At 33.3% G+C, this 20386-nt stretch overlaps 2 pseudogenes across 2 annotated transcripts; one reads left to right on the top strand and one right to left on the bottom strand.

The window, feature by feature from the left end:
* Nucleotides 1-1903: 1903 nt before the first annotated feature.
* Nucleotides 1904-5225, top strand: LOC143609740 (dicarboxylate transporter 2.1, chloroplastic-like; annotated as a pseudogene). Its single transcript, XR_013149470.1, has 4 exons — nt 1904-2672; nt 3194-3507; nt 4152-4600; nt 5110-5225. The product of XR_013149470.1 is annotated as a dicarboxylate transporter 2.1, chloroplastic-like (transcript).
* Nucleotides 5226-5703: 478 nt separating this feature from the next.
* Nucleotides 5704-8511, bottom strand: LOC143609736 (2-carboxy-1,4-naphthoquinone phytyltransferase, chloroplastic-like; annotated as a pseudogene). Its single transcript, XR_013149469.1, has 9 exons — nt 8335-8511; nt 7182-7449; nt 7007-7110; nt 6854-6925; nt 6363-6779; nt 6248-6286; nt 6061-6171; nt 5927-5992; nt 5704-5851 (listed from the first exon to the last, which is right to left on the bottom strand). The product of XR_013149469.1 is annotated as a 2-carboxy-1,4-naphthoquinone phytyltransferase, chloroplastic-like (transcript).
* Between the last annotated feature and the right edge of the window lie 11875 nt (nt 8512-20386).

The following is a 20386-nucleotide window of genomic DNA, read 5'->3' on the forward strand; positions in this document are numbered from 1 at the left end:
TTTAGCAAGCCATTGGGACGAAAATCGTAATGAAAATGAAACCTTACGGACGAAAATTGCAACGTAAATGAATTTTTAGGGACGAAAATAGCAAATTTTAAATCCATTTCCATTTTTATCTCTTGATTTCCTTCTTCTTTATGTACTTTCTTCATCAATCTACATCTTCCTTTCTCTGTTTATGTTCATTTCACTCATTCCCTTCATATATGTCTACTTTTATTATTAGGGTCCTAGTTTTCGTATATTCTTTCCGGCTTTATACACCATTAAGAGCCTTTATATTGTAGCCTCTGTACATATCCCTGTTTTCTATATAATATACAGAAATAGAAAAAACAACTAAAACATCAATATATTAGATTCTCTAAAGTAGAGAAAAATATAGAGAACACTCAAATACGTCTCTATATTTAAAAGTTTATAAAGTAAACCCTTATATTTATAGAGTAGTAAGTAAACTCTTGTTATGCAAAACTACTAATAATTTAGAGATAACTAAGGTTATGATCATACACATGGTCCAAAAGAAGTTGGATACATAACATCATATAATAAACGAGCTTACCATCTAACCCATTTTGAGGCTATGTTATTCCTTTACTCTCTTGGTTGATTTAATTGAAGGTTCACACCACACACGCATTATCAATACTCTATATATGAATACTTTTACAGTTTTACTCGAAAACATTTGGAAAGTGTTTTGTAAACGAGTAGGAAAAATTTGTAAATACCACCGTAAATTTATAGTAGTATACCTTAATTAAGGCTACAATGCCTTTAATTATAACATAAATTTGATTGTAGATGTACCTTATGATAGGTGAAAACTTGCACTTGTATCGCATAGCTACGAATCTACTATGCTTGTATAAAATGCCAATGGCAACAAGGTAAACGTAAATCCAAGTCTTGCCCCATATTAGTTACTTTTTCTCAAGCATTGATTATGTTATATGAAGTGAGTTACTATGCATAATAACAACGCATACATGTAATACAAACTTAACCAAAAAAAAAAAGGAATTCTAAGATTAGGATGATAGAATTTGTGCATAATTGTAAATGGCAATTATAACAATTACTAGTATGCGTAAGGCACAAATGCACAATCCATGCCATACTTGATAACTCTTCCTAATCCGATACCGGAGAATTGAGTAAATAAGATATTTCAACATACCACACACCCAAGTGAACATTACTTTAAAATGTAGCATGTAGTATGATTGCGAGATATGACTGGTAACATGTAGTATGATTGCAGGATATAGCTGGTGATCAAACAAAACCATGATATAAATATATAGAAGATGGATCAAATACAAAGTCATAAGTATGTACGAAGTGTGCAAAATTGAATGAAAAAAAAAAACAGTGACATTTTGATAAATACTTGTGTAACGTAATTACACTATATAAAAAAAACCAACTAAAATAACAAAGTTACATTACAAATACTACAAGTAGCTTAATTTTATTACGTCACAATTTTACAAGTAGCATAATAAATTAATCTAATGTAATATTCAGAGCGTAATAAAATAACATAATTAAAACAACAAAATATATATTTCAAATTGAAGAAGTTAAACGTCACACACATATATATACTGAGGAACACAAAAATAAAACAAAACAAAACTGTTTTTGTTGGCTCGTATGTTTCACTAAATCATGAAATTTTGTTCATTAAAGTAAAGTGTTTGTAAACCGTCTGTTTGTTCGCAAAAGTTGAACGAATACGAACAAGTGATAAGAGTTGGTCTTTGTTTTGAATTTCAAACATGTTATAAAGTAACATGAGCAATAGATAAAACGTGAGACCATGCACAGCCACACAGTCCCTTACCCATTACTCACAACCATAATTAAGCTAGCTAGCAACAACTACACAGGCGAATCAAACACTTGTTCTGTAAATCAATGCTAATGGAATCCTCTGCAGTATACTCCTCTGCATTCTCTTCATACACCATCAACCACCTTTTACACCACCGATCCATCACCACTACAAAACCATCATCCTCCTCCGATCACCACAACAGAAACCACTCCGACGCTTGACCGCAACACCCAACAACAACAACACCACCAATCCAATCACCAAACCACCAAAATTCAATTTCCAAGGCGCCTAACTTCTCCCACTAGCAACCTCACTCGCATTCGGCTTAACCGTACGTTTCATCATCCCCAAACCATTCGAAATTACCGATCAAGCATGGCAACTCCTCTCCATATTCATCTCCACCATTGCTGGGCTGGTGTTATCACCATTACCGGTCGGTGCCTGGGCTTTTCTCGGTTTAACTGCGACGATATTAACCGATACATTATCATTTTCGGCCGCGTTTAGTGCCTTCACCAACGAAGTTATTTGGTTGATTGTGATTTCCTTCTTTTTTGCTAGAGGGTTTGTGAAGACAGGATTAGGTGAAAGAATTGCTACTTATTTCGTGAAATGGTTAGGGAAGAGTACTTTGGGTTTGTCGTACGGGTTGACCTTGAGCGAGATGTTGATTGCGCCTGCAATGCCTAGTACTACGGCTCGGGCAGTTGGTGTGTTCTTGCCTATTATTCAGTCGTTGTCGGTTTCAGCTGGGAGTAAGCCGAATGATCCGTCGGCTAAAAAGCTTGGATCCTACCTCATTCAATCACAATTCCAGGTATTGAAATGCAGGTCGTACCCGAGAATCCCTAAAATTCTGGAAGTAAAAAATGGGCCCCTAAAATATAAACTCTTGGATAAAAAGACAATAATACGCCTATAAATGTGATACTTTTTCTATGAAGCTACTTAGTCTAGTACAGGTCATGTATATGTTATGATCCCGGTACTTAGTTTTCCGATCTAAAAAATGACTAGCAATGCAGCTTGTTATCATCTGCTTTTTATTTCGATGTTAAAGAAATGTTCAATTTTATTAAAACACAAGTGGTAAAAGCAAAATTATTTCAAAAAAAATAGACACTTAAACGAATTGTTAGGCTCTACTAGCAATTTTTGGTTTCTAGTCGAAAAGTAAATTAGTTCTTTAAATATAAAAAAGAAAATAATATGACTGATGTAAGAGGTTAAAGATTGAAATTTGAAATCTTGAATCTATATAATAACAATTTAGCTGAATTCAAATGTTTTGGAGTTTTGGTGTTCAAATGCTTACGCAATTGTAATAATCAATGGCAGTGTTCTGGTAACTCTAGTGCTCTTTTCTTGACTGCTGCAGCACAAAATCTGTTATGTCTGCAACTAGCCGAGGGGCTCGGGGTGGTGGTTGCAGACCCGTGGCTCGAATGGTTCATTGCGGCTAGTGTGCCTGCTTTTGTATCACTGCTAGTTACTCCATATATCTTGTACAAATTATACCCGCCTGAAACTAAAGACACACCTGATGCCCCAGCTATGGCTGCAAAGAAACTTGAACTTATGGGTCCGGTCACAACCAACGAGTGGGTCATGATTGGCACCATGGTTCTAGCCATCTCTCTATGGGTGTTCGGGTATTAATATTCACTTTCATCATGTACATCCAAGCACCCCCTTTACTCAAAGCAGGGGTATGCATGTGTCCGCTTTGGCTCTAACCAAGCCAAACACCGAAAAGTCGACTTTTGAGTTTTTGAAAACCGTTTAGTTTTGGTTTTCGGTTTGGGTTTTTTCGGTTTTATGATTTGGCCTTGGAATTTTTGGGCAAAAACAAATTTTCACAAATTAATGAATTATGGTCCAACCAAACCAAAAACTCGATTTTTGAGTTGTTGAAACCATTCGGTTTTTCTACCATCTGGGCTTGAAATTTTTAGGCCTAAATCTTTTGTTAATAAATAATTAACTAATTATTATACATTTGAGCTAATATATTTTAGTTTGACTACTTATTAAATTCTTTCAAGTTAATGAGCATTTGAAACAAAACTAAATAAATAAAAGATCCATAAATTCGGTTTAGTAAATTTTTTCGTTTTTAGATACATACAAAACCGAAAGCAAACTGAAAACTCGGTTTTACAAAAAAAATAATAAAAAAAAATAAAACCAAACCATCAGTTTTTGTTTGAGTTTGATTTTCGGCTACCGGTCGTTTTTGGTTTCATGCATACTCCTAACTCAAAATACCAATGTGACCCGTTCGTTCGCTACATAGGGATGCAATTGGGATATCGAGTGTTCTTACTGCAATGATTGCATTATCAATACTATTATTATTAGGAGTGCTCGAATGGGAAGACTGCTTAAAAGAAACTTCAGCATGGGACACGTTAGCTTGGTTTGCAGTACTCGTGGGCATGGCTAGCCAGTTAACTGAACTTGGGATCGTTCAATGGGTATCGGGTTATGTTGCTGTTATTTTGCAGTCATTGTCATTAAGCTGGCCTGTGGCTTTTTGTCTTCTTCAGGCAGTTTATTTCTTGATACATTACATGTTTGCAAGCCAAACCGGTCACGTGGGTGCTTTATATTCGGCTTTTCTTGCTATGCATGTGGCGGCTGGGGTGCCCCGGGTGTTGGCTGCACTCGCGTTAGCTTACAATACAAATTTGTTTGGTGCTTTAACTCATTATAGTAGTGGACAGGCTGCTGTTTACTTTGGAGGTGTGTTTTCTTTTGTACGGGTAAAATGGACGGGTGGGATAACGGGCCAAAATATGGGTTGGTTTTGGTGTGGGCTGAATGGCTCAGTTAGGGTATGAATCTTTGACACGACACGAACATAACACGAATTCACGGGTTTGGATCAGTTTTGGGTCTAGCCCATGAACACATCTAGATAAACGGGTTGGGTTCAGGTCGGTTAACCTGTTGGGTTGGGGGTGACCCGTTTAACTGGTCTATTTGTTAAAAACTTTTAAATGCGTTTTTCTGTCATAACTTATAGTGGTTGGGTGCTTTATGCCAAAATTTAGAAGTTAATAGATAATTTGTTGAGTTTACTATTTTGACTCATTTGAGATTAAGCATAACATGAATTGACTTATTTACCCATTCATAAGCAAGTTGAAATTGCCACCAATTTATCAGCATTTCATACTTGAACTTGATTGACATTAATGTTGCCATAGCATAAAAATGATGCATTTGTGTTCTCTGTCTTTTTCTAACAGCTGGTTATATAGACCTCCCAGATATCTTCAGAATCGGGTATATTATGGCGTGTGTAAACGCACTGATATGGGCGGCTGCTGGTGGTTTATGGTGGAAATTTTTAGGACTCTATTGATTCTCAAGTTACATGTTAGTAGTTATCTTGGTTTTGTATATATCACCCCTCTCAACACAAGCGCATTAATGCAAAATAAGATTCAGATTTTCTGAAACAGTTAGGCATCTCTCAAGTGTTGTTGACTTGTGTTTAATCAAGCTCTTCACTGAACCATGTAAATAATTGTCTCTGATTAAATTGTGCACTGTTCATAACTTCTGCAATTGTGAATGCAAACTCTTTAATATAATAATATCTGTCCCATGTCCAATGCATGTTATTAAATAATTAGGTTTTTCCTTGTCTACATATATGCTTTTATATTTTTATACTAGTGTTAACTAACTAATGTGCTTGATTATAAGTAGAATGTCAAAATTTTCCTCGATTAATGACAAAATTTGGAACATGTACATGGGTTTATTAAGATTACTAAAAACCGTTGTACAATCACTCATTTTTAATTAAACTCATAAAATGAGTTTAGGATCCCGATCTTGATATGGTAATCAAGTCAATATTGGTCTTGGTACATTACTTCTTGTTATAATCCTGGCTGCTACCATCCCAGCAGCCAAAGCAGCTCCAAACAACGCATGCAGCCGAACACAAAAATATTTCGCCATAAATATCTTAGTTGTATCCTGCAAGAACAAATCCTGTTAAAGGCGTTAATCATCTTGATGATTTACAGAAAGTTTGGTGATTTTGCAACTGACCTGGTGGTTATCTGAAACGAAGCTGACCACGAGCTTGCCCATGGGTACTGTAAGTGCACACAGAACCTGCATCACAAAACTCAGGTCAGTTTTTATACATTTGTTTTTAGAAAATGGTACTTTGAAAAGCTTACAATGGAAGTGATTGGAAGAGCTTTACAGATGCCAAAAATTACCAGAAGCGAATAGAGGGAAATAACTGCCACTTTCACCACATTTGAACCTGTTTCTGTGCCAATCCTCACCTGTATAAGTGAGCCCGGGCCAATTTAGATTTTCTACCAACTCATGTGGGCTATTGTGGTTTGAAAAACTACTTACCAGTGGAGAGAGTTTTCCTACTGCTTTATCACCTGTAATCTGAATTTGCAAGTTAACAAAACTTTTAAGAAACTTAAAAACACAAATCGACCCAATTATAAGTAAATAATATTACCTGATGAAAATGGCTACAAAACAGAATTAGAGATGTCGTAATGCCAACTAGGACCGAAGCCGATAGAATTGTGCTAGTTATTGATACCGTGCTACTGCCCTGCAACAGGTAAAAGGCAGTGGTGGCAAACGGGCCGAAAGCTGCAAAACACAACGGTTCACCAAGGCCCCGGTAACTCAACCGGAAAGGCGGACACTATAACAGGTTAGCTGTACGGTACTACAAGAGTACAAGCTAATCATAACGGAAACCATCGGTTTTGTGTGTATTATCTGTACCTGATATATGTAACCACAAATGATTGCAGAAGCTAGTAGCAGCATTGACCTCAGATTTCCAGCTTCCATCGATGCCCAAACGAGCCCCATTGACCCGACACCAAGTAATAATAATGCAGCCATAAGGGTCCCTGACCGACTGCATAGACACACGACACAAACATTTAGAGATGTAAAGAGCAAAAACTGATTAGTCAGTAAATTATTATTTACCTGCCGAACATGTTAACAACTGATTCTTTCTTGTTTATATCTGCTCCTGTATCAAAATCATAGACGTCGTTTCTGTCCATATTACACACTATATGAACATACTTTCCATAGCAAATGTGTAAATTTTGTTTTATGAATTTGGGATTTTGTTACCTTAGATTGAGCCAGGTGATAATAAGAACCGACGAAGACAACAGTAGAATATATTGCTTGGCTGAACATAACCCTGTTTGCAGATAAGCTGCTGCGGTTCCCACCTGCAGCATCAATGCCATTTCATCGAACAGGCATGCATGACACGAGTGTTGATACTATTTTAACAACTTACAGTCAAGGGAACCAGTGCAACGGAATAGATTGGTAATTTGATCGCTCTCCATATTAACGTAGCTTTAGAGATATCATCCTCATGTGTAGAAACTGTGGCAGGTTGATCAGGTTGGATTTTGGCGCGAATCAGCTGTCTTCGTCGTCTTATTATTTGTTCATGGACCTCTGAGCGTCCGATATGAGTATGCTTGAAGTATAATTGAGGGGGGAAGGAACACCATGATGAAGATTTGAAATCACCCAACAATGAAGCTACCGGGTAAAACCTATAGATACAAAACTTGGAGAAATTAAATCACAGTGTGCATGGCAGCTCAACTTTTTTGTAGGCCTAATGCGAAATGAGTCTTTCAGCCGGGCTTTGGACTAAAAAGTTTTAACCAACAGAGTCAAAATTTTGTCAACTTGTATGTTAATTTTGTGACTATAAATATGTTTAGATAAGTTTATTAACAAGAAGAAAATAACTCTACAAAGGATTATTATTTATTGTAAGAACAATCAATTAAGTGTCATCATCATCATCATCATCGTACTCAGTATATCCCACCAATAGCAAAGCTATGGTAGGGTTTGAGAAGGGTAAGATGTAGACAGTCTTACCTCAACCCCGTAGGAATAGAGAGGCTGCTTCCGGTGAGACCCCCGGCTCGATAGTAGTTTTGCATCAAGCCTTGGACATAAGGCACATAACACTCAACCATCGGCACACCGGTCGATTGGTGCATGTACCCTTGTCTTTCAGCTATCAACGCCACCACATGATGCCTGATTAACCTTCCGCCTCTTTTAACGTTATTTTCACAAGATTAGTAAAATAGCGTCAAAATTAGTGCAATTTCACGTTTGCCCACCCAAGGGTTCACACATATATACATTATATGCGCACACCGCAAGCAGGGTATAATAATAATACATCAACACTAAAAAAGTACAGGCTTCAAGTTTTGTGCTCTACAAGGTTATAAATTCAGGCTTTCTAAGTTGAGGAATTAGCTCATAAAACCATAAATTCAAATAAAAAAAACATCAAGATACAACTATTTTTCTATATTACAATCAAGTTTCATACTTGTTCCTGCTAAAACTTTGATTGACTATATGCATAGCAAACATTTTCATGGTAATTTGAGGTTAAAGAAGGAACAAACCTGGTGAAATTGTGGGTGTTTTGACTCCATGATCTTTGGCTGCAGAATTTGGGCACCATTTTTAAGTGGATGCAACTCCCACCACATACTCTGGGTTTGAAAGTGAAGGCAGAGGATAAGGTTGTTTACACTTGACTCCCCTCTACTTTTGGGCTATATTTTCATTGATTCATATGGTTTATATTTTTGCTAGATTTCCCTTGTGTTTAAAGGATATCATGTTTGGATTAGAAGTGACAAAACACAAGATATTTCATAAAGCAATAGGAAAATCTTGTTTGTAGTTTACTAATATTTTAAAAAACAACTAAACTCATTATTATTGAGTCTGGATTGTTTTAGTGAAGTTATGCACCTTAGGAGTTAGGACAAACCAAAGTTGTGGTAATGGCTAAGATTTGCTTGGTTTTTTAATCATAAGAGGACTTTAGGGGCTTATACTTAAAAGATTTTATTTATATCAAATATAAGAGAATACGATTATATAACTCGTATAGGAAAACAAAATTATAGACGATAGCGTTTTCCTCATGACCTTAGAATATCTGCTTACTTAAGTTACCACTAATGATCATTTTTCATCGAACATCAGTCCCACTTACCATCATTTTTCATGCAACTTTTCTAAAATCATGTAATTTTTATGCAACTTCCAAATTTAACTAATCAACACATAAACTAGTCATCTGAAAGTGCTTAGTGCTAACAGTGCTAGTTATTATTGAAGGAATTAAATATTTTCTTTTGTTATCCTGCTTTTAATCATTAGAGATAGTTATACAGATGTATAAAGGTAATGTTAGAAGAATTCTTAGATATATTTTTGCAGTTCATTTTTATTCGTTATTCTCTCGGTACTTATTTTTATTTTTTCAATAAAGAAATTGTCAATCATTATTGTAAATTTCTATTCCATTCAGGTTTTGTTTCTTACGTAGGTTGTTCTTTGGTGTTAGAAGTGAATCAATTTCATGATTCAATTTCAAGAATTGGTATATGAGACCTAGTAATTGGCTTGAATCCAAAGAAGGCAACTATGACTCGATTGATCAAGATTGAAACATGGTTTAACATAATTTAACCTGATGATATTCTAACGAAATTTTAAATTATGGAGGTCGAAAATGAGGGCGCTGGTGCATTAGGGAATTGTCAAGGCTCTTGATGATGAAGAAAAGTTTTAGATTATGTCACACTGTTGTTTAAATTTAAAATATGGAGGGATTTTAACGTGTAAAAATTTGTTGAGGCATTTTTGTGAAAAAAGAAAACATAAATTATGTTGGGTTTTTATAGTATGTCTCTAAAATATTATCATTATTTTTAATATTTTTAAATTTTAATATCATAGTTAAGATAACTTGAATGTAGTAAATTTATATATGAATGTTATTAATCTACTACACTATTAAAACAATAACTATTTACATAAATAACATTTATTCTCATAATTTCTTACTAATAAAATAATTTAAAATTAAATTACATACAACTTAATCACATTCAATATATAATTCAATATAAATTAAAAACTATAAGGTTTTTCTTTTCAAAGTTTCATGGTTGTTATTCTCGTTTTGGTTTCATTTCGATTTTTGGTTTTCTTCGGTTTTAGTTTTTATAAATTAGTTTCGTTTTAGACGGGTTTAACGTTTTTCTTTTTTTTTTTTCGGTTTTTACAATTTTTGTTTTTGGTTCGGTTTCAGATTTATCGGTTTTAGTTTTTCAGTTTCATTTCGGCTTTGTTTTAGTTTTATTGGTATTTGGTTTTATTTAGGTTTTCGGTTTTAGTTTTTTTTTTTCAAATTAGTTTCGTTTCAATTTTTATTTAGCTTGTTTGGTGTTTCGTTTAGTATCTATTGAAAAATGAAATAATATGGAAAGTTCAAAATTAAGTGAAAGGTTCGCATAGGTTTCAACTTTCAAGTATTTTGAAGTTATTGAAACGTTATATTTTTTTGAATCTTCACAACTACTAATAATGTATTCGCATTTGGTAGAAAGGATTTCAAAAGCTAAGAACGTTGTATGTGTTACCCTTCATTTTCTTCTTAATCTGCAAGTGTGTTATTATTTCTTTTATGAAAATGAGTCATTTTAGAAATATTTTTTGATTTGCTTTGGCTCGGATCAAAATGGGTCATTTTAAAAGGGTATCAGTTTAGTTTGGGTCAACGAGTCAATATAAAAAGGCATCGATTTCATTCTGGTTTCAACGGGTCTTTTTAAAATCGCGTTGATTTGGTTATGTCATACCGGGTTAATTTAAAGGATACTGACTTGGTTCGTGTTTAAATGGGTCATTCTAAAAGCGTAACGATTTGATTCTGGTCAAAACATGTCATTTTAAAAAGGTTTATATTTGGTTCTGGTTCTTAAATGAGCTTTGAATGTGCTTCAGTTTATGAGGATGCAGGACTTTTTACATGAAATGTAAAACCAGTTTTCGTAGTCAGTTAGTCACTATGTTTGTTAGATTGGTATATGAATGTTTATGTCGTCAACTGTGTTCCTGGTCAATGAATAAAAGAAGCCCGAATCATTCTTGGATGCTTATCAAGAATCTTTCCTAGATGCTTATATTCCGATTTGCTTGCTTTCCAAAATAATGTTAATGAAGTTTGTTTGTTTGTTTTATATTAATATTAGTTTTTAAAGTTTATGAAATTTATGTTTTAAAGTTTTAAATTTTCTTTGTAAACATTCTACTAGATAAAGTCACTAGTTTGAGCCCCGTGTATCACACGAAAATTGATGAAAATTTAAAACTTTAAATATTAAGCAAAATTCAATCAACAACACAATTATCGTATATTGTTAATACAAAATAATTTACATTAGAATTACAGGAATTACACAACAAACATTACACAAATATTTTTTACAAATATATAAATTAGTTTTTACACATATCTAATTTTCTTTTACACGTATGTAAGTTTTTTATTACATAAATATTATATGTATGTAAACTATTGATTTATATATGTAAATCAAAATTTTATATATCAAATATGATAAAATACTCTCAAATAATGTTATTATATAAAACTATTAAAAAAAATATTTGGTTTTTAAGAGTTTCTAAAAGTTCTTAATATATTTTGAGTTCTTAACACACACACACACATATCTCAAATCTTTATATAAATTTTTTAATATGCTCCCATGAAACATGTTTTTCTGACAATTAAAATGAATAAAATTTAAGAAAAAGGTAATATAATATCCATAAAAGTTATATATATATAAACACATATAACAACATTTCATACCTCTTGATTGTTTAGTGTCATGCCCTCTGAGATAATCTACTCTGGTTTATCCTAAAATTGGATTACACGAACTTTGATGATACTGTCATCCTTAAAATTTAGAAGTTGATTGAGAATGATAAGTTTGCTGTCACCAACCTATCTATGTAAGAAAAAGTAATTGATTTAATCTACTACAAAGTTAAAGTAAATAAGGAATGCAATTGCGTGAAACATATTTCTAGACATACTAACATGTTTGTCATTGTTCATAAAATATTGATTTCTCTGAGCTCGGGATACCAGTTGATACCAAAAGATGTAGTGAGGTTATATATATTAGTTTAACGTATTAGATAAGGAATTTTCAAGATTTATATAGTAATCTCGTGTGATTAGTTAATATTTTAGAATTTTGCTATAATATTTAATTGTTTTGATATATCTATAATTATTGAAACTACTAAACTTGATTGTAACTTTCCAAATAAACAAACCAATTTTTGATATAATATTTATGATCTGTTGTCATAATAGCTAAAATTATTTACTTATTAATAAAAAAAACTTTAAATTTTGAATATTAACAGATACGCGTGTTTAGTATATATTTAAGAAAGATTGAAATTAGTACGTATTTAAGAAAATTTGAAACATTAAAATAAAATATAGATACATTATTGGTTAGAATCTTCAATTACAGAAATTGAAATTGTGTGTTAATTTAAAATATTTAATAATAAAAAAAGATTATGTTTTAAATTATGTGTATGCTAGCGAAAATACTTCATGATTCTAGCTTTTCAAATTCCGATCACTTCAATCCCATTTGACATGTTCTTTTTCTGTAGCTAAATTGTTTCATTTTACGGTACAAATAAAAATAAAGTTAATATATAAAAAGAAAAAAGAACATATAAATTAATATTAAGACACTTACCTTCCATGCATTAGTCCAGAACCAATGATTATCAAGATGTGTAAGAATGTCATAATCTTAGGAAATCAAGAACATGCATTATGATAAGAAAGTGAAATGCCTCCTACAATTTAATTTAACAACTAAAATACAAAACATTTGGGAGTCGGATCTAAATAGGTAGCGGCGAGGATGCAGCGGTGTTTGGGATGGGGGTGCTCTAAATTGATAGAAATATGACATATTGGGTCGGGTAATAAGTTAATAACCTATAGGGGTATCTAAGAAATCCAAAAACAAACTATATATTGAAAATAGGTTTTAAAAAAAAGGTAGGAGGGCTAAGAAGGTAGGAGGGCTAAGAGAGTGACAAGTGGTAAAAATATGTATTCTTTTATTAGTATAGTAGAAGTAGATTTTTTTGTAAGTTTATGTATTTAAGTATTTTATTTGCGTATGAATATGAATTACAATTAAAAATCATGTTGTTTCAAAAAATATATTAAAATATAATTTATGGTTTGAATTTGTATATATATTTACTTGACGATTTCTATATTTACATCTGTGTCGTGCACGGTTCAATAATCTAGTATGCTTTATTACACTAAAATGATATGAATTTTAATCCATACAGCAATCTAGATTATCTTTTTGTGAAGTAGAAAAATGTGAACCTCGGGACAAATTAAAGTTGTGATAAGAATCATATGACTTACTTGGTTTTTGATCATGCGAGGACTTTAGGTGGTTCTTTTTGTCTTCTTTAAACTACAAACAACATTCAAAAGCCGGCTTGTAGTTTGCATCAAAGCAGTTAATGCTTCATTGAAAAGATATTTTTTGTTTGATTTTGACAAAACTCATGATATGACAAAACTAGTTATTGAAGTTAGAAGTTAGAGATGGTCACTAATAGCCGAAACTTTTATTTAGAATAAAATATAGAATCATTTATTCATATGAAGTTGTTCGATAAAGTAATTATACTTGTAAGAGAACGTAACAATATGACTGATGAAACTAAAAGAAAAAAAAATAATGAATCAATAATTCAAAAAATTAATAAAGAACTAGTTACTTTATAGCAAGCTTGGTATAAGGAAATGAAGATGAAAATGAAATAATTCATTCAAAGATTATAAAAGTAGAAAGTATTTAGTAGGTCAATGGAATAAAATCAACTATTAGGTAGAGATTCTTATTTTTTCTAAGCATTGTGCTTTTTTGTAACTTTAATGAATTGTGTTTCATTTCTTTGTCTTTTTTCCATCTGTCAAATATCAAAGAGCAATGATTAATCATTCTATTCTCATAGGGTAACCAGACGAAACAATGAAATAGTAATGATCCATTTATTTCCTTCATCCGTTCTATTCACTCGTCAATTTCATTATATAGGTTAACTAAACAGGACAATGAACAAAGTAATAATTCGCTATATTTATATATGATTGGATGTGTATCCGTTATATATAAATATATAATTTTTATTTGGTCGTTTTGAAAAAAAAATTAAGGGTCTGTTTGGTATCATGTAATGAAATGGAGAGGGAATCGAATGGATTAGGGAATGAAACGGACAAAGAAACAAAATTAATCATTACCATTTTTTTGTACTGTTTGGTTAACTAATGGAAAAGGAATGAATTAGTACCCTATGTTGTTTGGTAGTCACAATAAAAACGTAGGAATAGAATACAAATGCCCCAACTTCAAAATAATTTTTTTTTACCAAAATAAAAAATAACATCGACGACGGTGGTGGTGGCGTCGGAGGCTGCGACAGTGGTAATGGTCAAGCGAAACGGTGGTGGTGACGGCGACGGTGATGGTGGGGGTGGCAACATTAGTCGTGGTCAAGTGGTGGCGTTGGAGGTGGTTTAAGCGATTGTGGCATTGACAGTGGTAGCGGAGGTTGTGGTGACGGTGGTGGTGGTTTCGGTGGCAATGGTTTAGAGGTGGTGGTGGTAGTTAAGTAGCGGTGGTGGCGTTGATAGTAGGTGGTGGTGGTTGTGGTGATAATGTCTTGGCGGTTGTGGTCATTGGTCAAGTGGTGGTTGTCTGGTGATGGTGTCAAGAAGGTAGGTTGAAAGAGAAATAGAATGAAAAAAAAAAAGGATACGGGAAGGAGGGGTCCTCTTGAAATGAGATTTATTGTCTAATTGTCGGAGTTTTAACAAAATAGGGTGGATGGAAAGTATTTACCAAAATAGGTAAAGTTATTTTTTTTCTCACTCCTTGTCACACCCCGGCTCAGGGCCTGGGCGTGTGACCCAACGTTGGTACCTGTTTTGTAAATATATCAGAGTTTAAGGTTGTAAAGCGGAAGAATTTAATAAAATATTATTATATTTAAAAGACGGGATTTTAAAACACCCGTTAATTTGTACATAAGTGTTTGGATTACAAAGCCATGTTTCACATTATTTTATTTATAAAATATCCATTGTGCCATCAGATCGTCTAACGGCTACCATTCTTCTCCAAACACCTATTCTCCATTACCTGTAAAACAGTTATAAAAATACGTCAGCAACACATGCTGGTGAACACGCTAACACAAAACATTTAAGTTACTTAGTTATCCCCTTGGTATCTTATGACCCGGCCCATCGTGGCTTAGGAAACAACCAAGTTAAAAATACTATTATAAACCTCCAGTTATACTTGAAACCTCTCAGCGATACCGCAGCATCGAGGTCTTAGCAACTATCAATATACACGAGATAATTCCCTCTCGGACATTACTTAGGTCCGGCCCAACGTGGCGGAGGTATTAGCAAGTGTGGTGCGGTGTGCCCATCATCTACCCACATATGTAAGGATCCAGACAAACGTATACAATAGCCTGAGGGCCAGCATTACTTTTGTTTATAAAGTTTTGGGGATATAATCCTATGCAAACATTCAAGACTTTGTTTTATAAAAAGTTGGACATATTCACATTTCTTCTTGGTTGGTGTTTCTCACCAGTTTGTCTCGTTACCTCGGACCTATAGTACGAGAATAACATTTTATAAGTACTAGATCAACGATCTAGCTTCAGACCTTTAGTCCGATTGCATAACCTTTACCTTGACATTTTATCTCTTTATAAATATAAGGACCTCTAGTCCTTTCTTGTTAATCACTTATAAACCTTTGTTTCTTCTTCGTGAAGAAACATATATTTCAACTTTCTTTTATTATAAGAAATACTTAATAAAATCTTTATATATATATAATAAAGAAATATTATTTTATCTATAATTTCGACTTTATGGAATCTTATTTCCACTTTATAAAATCAAGGTACAGGCTATATCCATGACTAGGGTCTAATATAATAATCGGGCAGAACCCCTACCTTAAATGGCTTATTACTCGAAACGCCTATGCTCTACTTGGGCCGCACTACTACTTGGAGGGAGGTCGAGAGAGTAACTAGGTAGAGTTATGGCACGCATTTCGAGGTAAGACTTGTCGGGATATCGCCATATCGGGTTCATGGCACGCTTATCGAGGATAAGTATGTGATTTGGAGTGTGAGGATGAGTGAGGACCACCCCCCATGGCCGGTCTATTTATAGAAATTTTTCTCGAAGATGCACTAGCTTTGCTGAGTCGCCGCGTAGGCTTGCCACGTGTCCTGCATAACCCAGATTGCGAAGTGCAAAGTGCGCCATCAAAGCGCCACATTGCGCCCCTCGCCTGTGCCCGAGCCCGTGCGCGTCGGGTGCTTCGCACCCTCCGCTAGGACTAGGGAGAGTGATTGGCTACTTAAGAACATTATCATGGAATGTCCTCCCCTTATAAAGTGCTTAATATTTGTTTCTTCTTCCGATGTGGGATGGAGTATCTTTACTTCATTCCCTTAATATAAACTACTTCCCTTATTTGTCTTTTTTTTCTAGTTTACTTTTACCATGAATATTTTTAACCTCTTAACTTTATTATTTGTCAAAAATTGTCCAAAATTTTCGTAATGTTACACTCCTAATCATATTAAATACAAGTATCTCTTGTTAAAAAACGTCATATATATATTTTTGTTTAGAGATTAAAAAAAAACTTTTTGAAGGACATTTAAAACTAAATAAATTAGTTTTTTTTCTTATTCGTTGTTTTTAGTCGTATACTATTTTCTTACCTACAAATATTAAAATATTTGTTTTCATTAACAAAATTGTTTTTAGATCATTTTTATATAAGTTCTTATTTAAATGTTTTCCTTAGTCTAGTCATACCTTTAACACTAAAATCATTTTTCTCAATTCAATTCAGAATAAAAGAAATATTTAAACAAAAATTTAGAAATTTAGGTCTTGTTTTTGAAAAAATTGTTGTCAAAACATTCTTTAAAAAAATCGCTTATTTTTCTAAATACCTAATATAAAGAATTTAAGAAAACTCACAAAAATAAAATCGTAATATGCCCAAAAAGATATTGATACATCGATCGAAGAATAAAAACGCGTGCCGATACCGGTTTTGATAATACCAATAATATTTGGACGGAATCAGTTTAGTAATTTGTGAAGGCATCTGTGGGTTACCAGAACTCGTATAACTTACGTTAAAAAAACTATATTTTGAATATAACTTTGTTTTTAACAAAATTTGCACTTAAACGATAAAAAAACTATATTTTTTACACCGATAACATGACATCTACATATATAAAAATAAATATGACTAAATCTACGTGTAATATATTTGGCATTTTATTCTTTTTAATGAGTAATATTTGTATTCAATAGGATTAGGAGTGAGAAAAAGTATGTTTACCTATTTTGGTAAATAATTTTCAAACCAGTGAAACCACCTATATTGATAAATAATTTATCCACCCATCCCATTTTGAGAAAAGAAAAACTCGTTGTTAATTACATTATATTGACCAACCAAACACACATTTTACAATTCATTCACAATAAAATATGTTATTTCTCCTATCATTTACGCACACAAAATGCTACCCAATAGTTGATAGTTGTACTCTCTAGCAAGTGTCAATTTTTAGTTAGATGTAGTCATGTAGATGTATGATATTTAATAGAAAAGAGTGGACTTTGGACGTTAAAAGTCCAAATGTGGGCATGATCTAGGCAATGAGAGTGGGCCAAATTGGCGGTCAGTTCAGTAGATCTGCAAATGGAAGGCTACCATACCCGCTAGTGTAGGGAAATGGGATCCAAATGGAAAGCAACAACTACTTCTTGTTGAACGGCTGAAAGCAACAACTGTGAACAAGAATTAATCCAATGATTGGGTTATCCTCAATTCCTCGTTTCACTGGTTTTATCTATAAACTCTTAAGCACTCTTGTATAACTTTTGTTAGATTTTCAAATTTAATCTGTGGAAATAATATTTTTTCTTTTTTTTATATAAAAGGTTTAAAGTTATTAATTTGATAAGCTATATGGTCCTAGGTTTGATTTCGGCTCACGTGTGCTTTAAAATATGGACATCACCAGTGACAGATCTAAATTTTCTTTTAACCGTATTTCAAGCAACGTAAACTAAATAAAAATAGAAACATAATAATAAATAAATTTAAACACATGGGCTGCAGATTTATCCTCTTCGGTTTTTGAAAGCTTGAAATCCAGTCATTACATCCTCTTCATTTACTTTATCAAGCGTTTCTCTTTCGTCCGAACATCGTTCAAATACTTATCACCCATTTGATTGAGCAAATCCGTCTTGATGGGCTTCATTTTATAAAAACATCTTTCAACGGTTGCGGTTGCAATCGGTAAAACCAACGCTAACTTCAATATTCGATAAACCAAATGAAAAGCTGGTTTCCATCATTACACAAGCAAGATCACACATTCCATTCAATTTTGCAAATTTATCATTTTCCTTTAAAATGTGATAAAATGTCATAATATCACCCAAAATACACCATTTTTCTTCATTACTAAAGTCATTCGGATACATCTCGAAAAGTGTCACTATCTTAGATATGTCAAACTTAGAAAACGAATTACAAAGATTTAAACCGGATATATTTTCTAATAAACTAGTTGAGACCTCACTGAATTTGCATATCCAAAAACTGTGTTAAAAACTTCAATCTAAAAATGATGTCGATTAGTAACTGCATTCTTTCGGTTTCTTTTATTACCATAAATTTCCTTCATATCTAACATCTTAATTTTGTTTTTTTCACAAACAGATATCACTCTAGCCAACATCGTGTCAAACACTTTTTTTCTTAGATTATTCAATGCTCGGTTTGCCCCGCTTATCAACTTAAACGCTTCTAACAAGTCTTTACTCTTTTTTTAAGATGTTTTGATAGAGAATTCGTGAGGCCTAAAATATCGTCCTCCAAGTGTATAAAAAACACAAAACCAGGACTCTTAAAATATGATAGAATACCTTTTGTATTAGTTCGTTGTTGCACACTCTATCCATCTTATTTAATAAAATCAAGTACCTCAACAACTTTTAATAAAATCAAGTGCCAATCATGTGTATCTGGCTCGTGCAAAGGAAACCTTTTTGTTTAATCCTTTTTCTGTCCTTGATTGAGTCACACTGGCAAGAAACCTTTGGTTACCAGTGCTGTGTGTATATATTTATTGACGCCTAACGTTGGATTATTCAATTAACCCGATTTGTTTGTCAATAATTAAGTTGTTAAATGATATGAGATTGTTGTTTAGCCACATGCTTGAACCCTAGTTGTTATTTGATTTTAAATTGAATAGATACAACTTGTTTGTGTATTCGCTTTTATTCTCACTTGTAAATATTGCTACTGTGATCAGCACTCCATCTGCTATTTCATAAATTGATAAACTTCATAATGTTTAGAATTAGTTACATTGCACACCAACCACTTACTCTCATTGGTTTGACACCTTACTTACCCATACTTGTATAGGTATTTAAGACTTTAATTACTCTGTTTTTTATTAGACCACGAGATCTAGATAAGCTATTCCTGATATTAAACCAAGTCCGCCCCCTGTCAGAACCACTGTAAGTGGGATTCAAACTCGAGTAATGAGGATGACAAGTGTTATGACCCTTTCGACCTTTCGAGGCCATGTCCAAGGTCAACTCATTGACCGTCATGAAACCGTGCCCCTGATATGCTGGAATCGGATATAATCCGTAAACCCCCGCCTCATGTCGGGTTCGAACCCGGAATTAAAGCCCTGATTCGTCCATTCAATCAGATGTCCTTCGAAGCGGCCCAAGTAGAAATCGAACCCGGAATTAAAGCCCTGAAATGATTAGCTCTAAGTAACATAATTACATATATGTCTTGTAAAAGGCATTTCCGGGTTTCAATTTTCAGCATTAGTTAAGATCTGGTAAAAAAATACTATTGAAGACAAAAACAAAACATTATAATCTCTAGATTGCAAAATTGATGGTAGTGCTGGTTTTAAAGCTTGAATTGGTTTTAAGCTTGTAGTTATTAGTACATAAGATTGTCAACACATTATTCTGTATTTAATTGTGAGAGCGGCATGATAAATCATAGCACCCAGTAAGGTTTCTCTAAACATCCTATGGTAATGAGTTGAGATTCTTTGTGCTTTGCAATTGGATATCTGTGATGGGATTCTATTTTCGATAATAAACTTCTGTTGGTTTTCTGTGTAAAGCCTAACGGGAATTGCCAATAGCCAACTCATAGCATGGAGTTGTTGGCACATAATCAAGCACGAGACACTTAGATGGAAAGGCTACAAGAGGAGATGAAGGATGACTCGACGGTGATGAAACTGCTTAAGCAAGGAAGACATGGAGAGATGCATTGGTAATTTGTTAGTAAAATGCTTCTCAGTTTATCATACTATTCTTTTTTTTAAATATAAATATTACCACCATAATATCCATCGGTAATGTTTCAAAGAAGCATTGGCAAT

The sequence above is a fragment of the Bidens hawaiensis genome, unplaced genomic scaffold, assembly GCF_021521415.1.
Source record: "Bidens hawaiensis isolate Kalapana, Puna unplaced genomic scaffold, B.hawaiensis_p1.1 tig00012779_1, whole genome shotgun sequence".
Taxonomy (NCBI): domain Eukaryota; kingdom Viridiplantae; phylum Streptophyta; class Magnoliopsida; order Asterales; family Asteraceae; genus Bidens; species Bidens hawaiensis.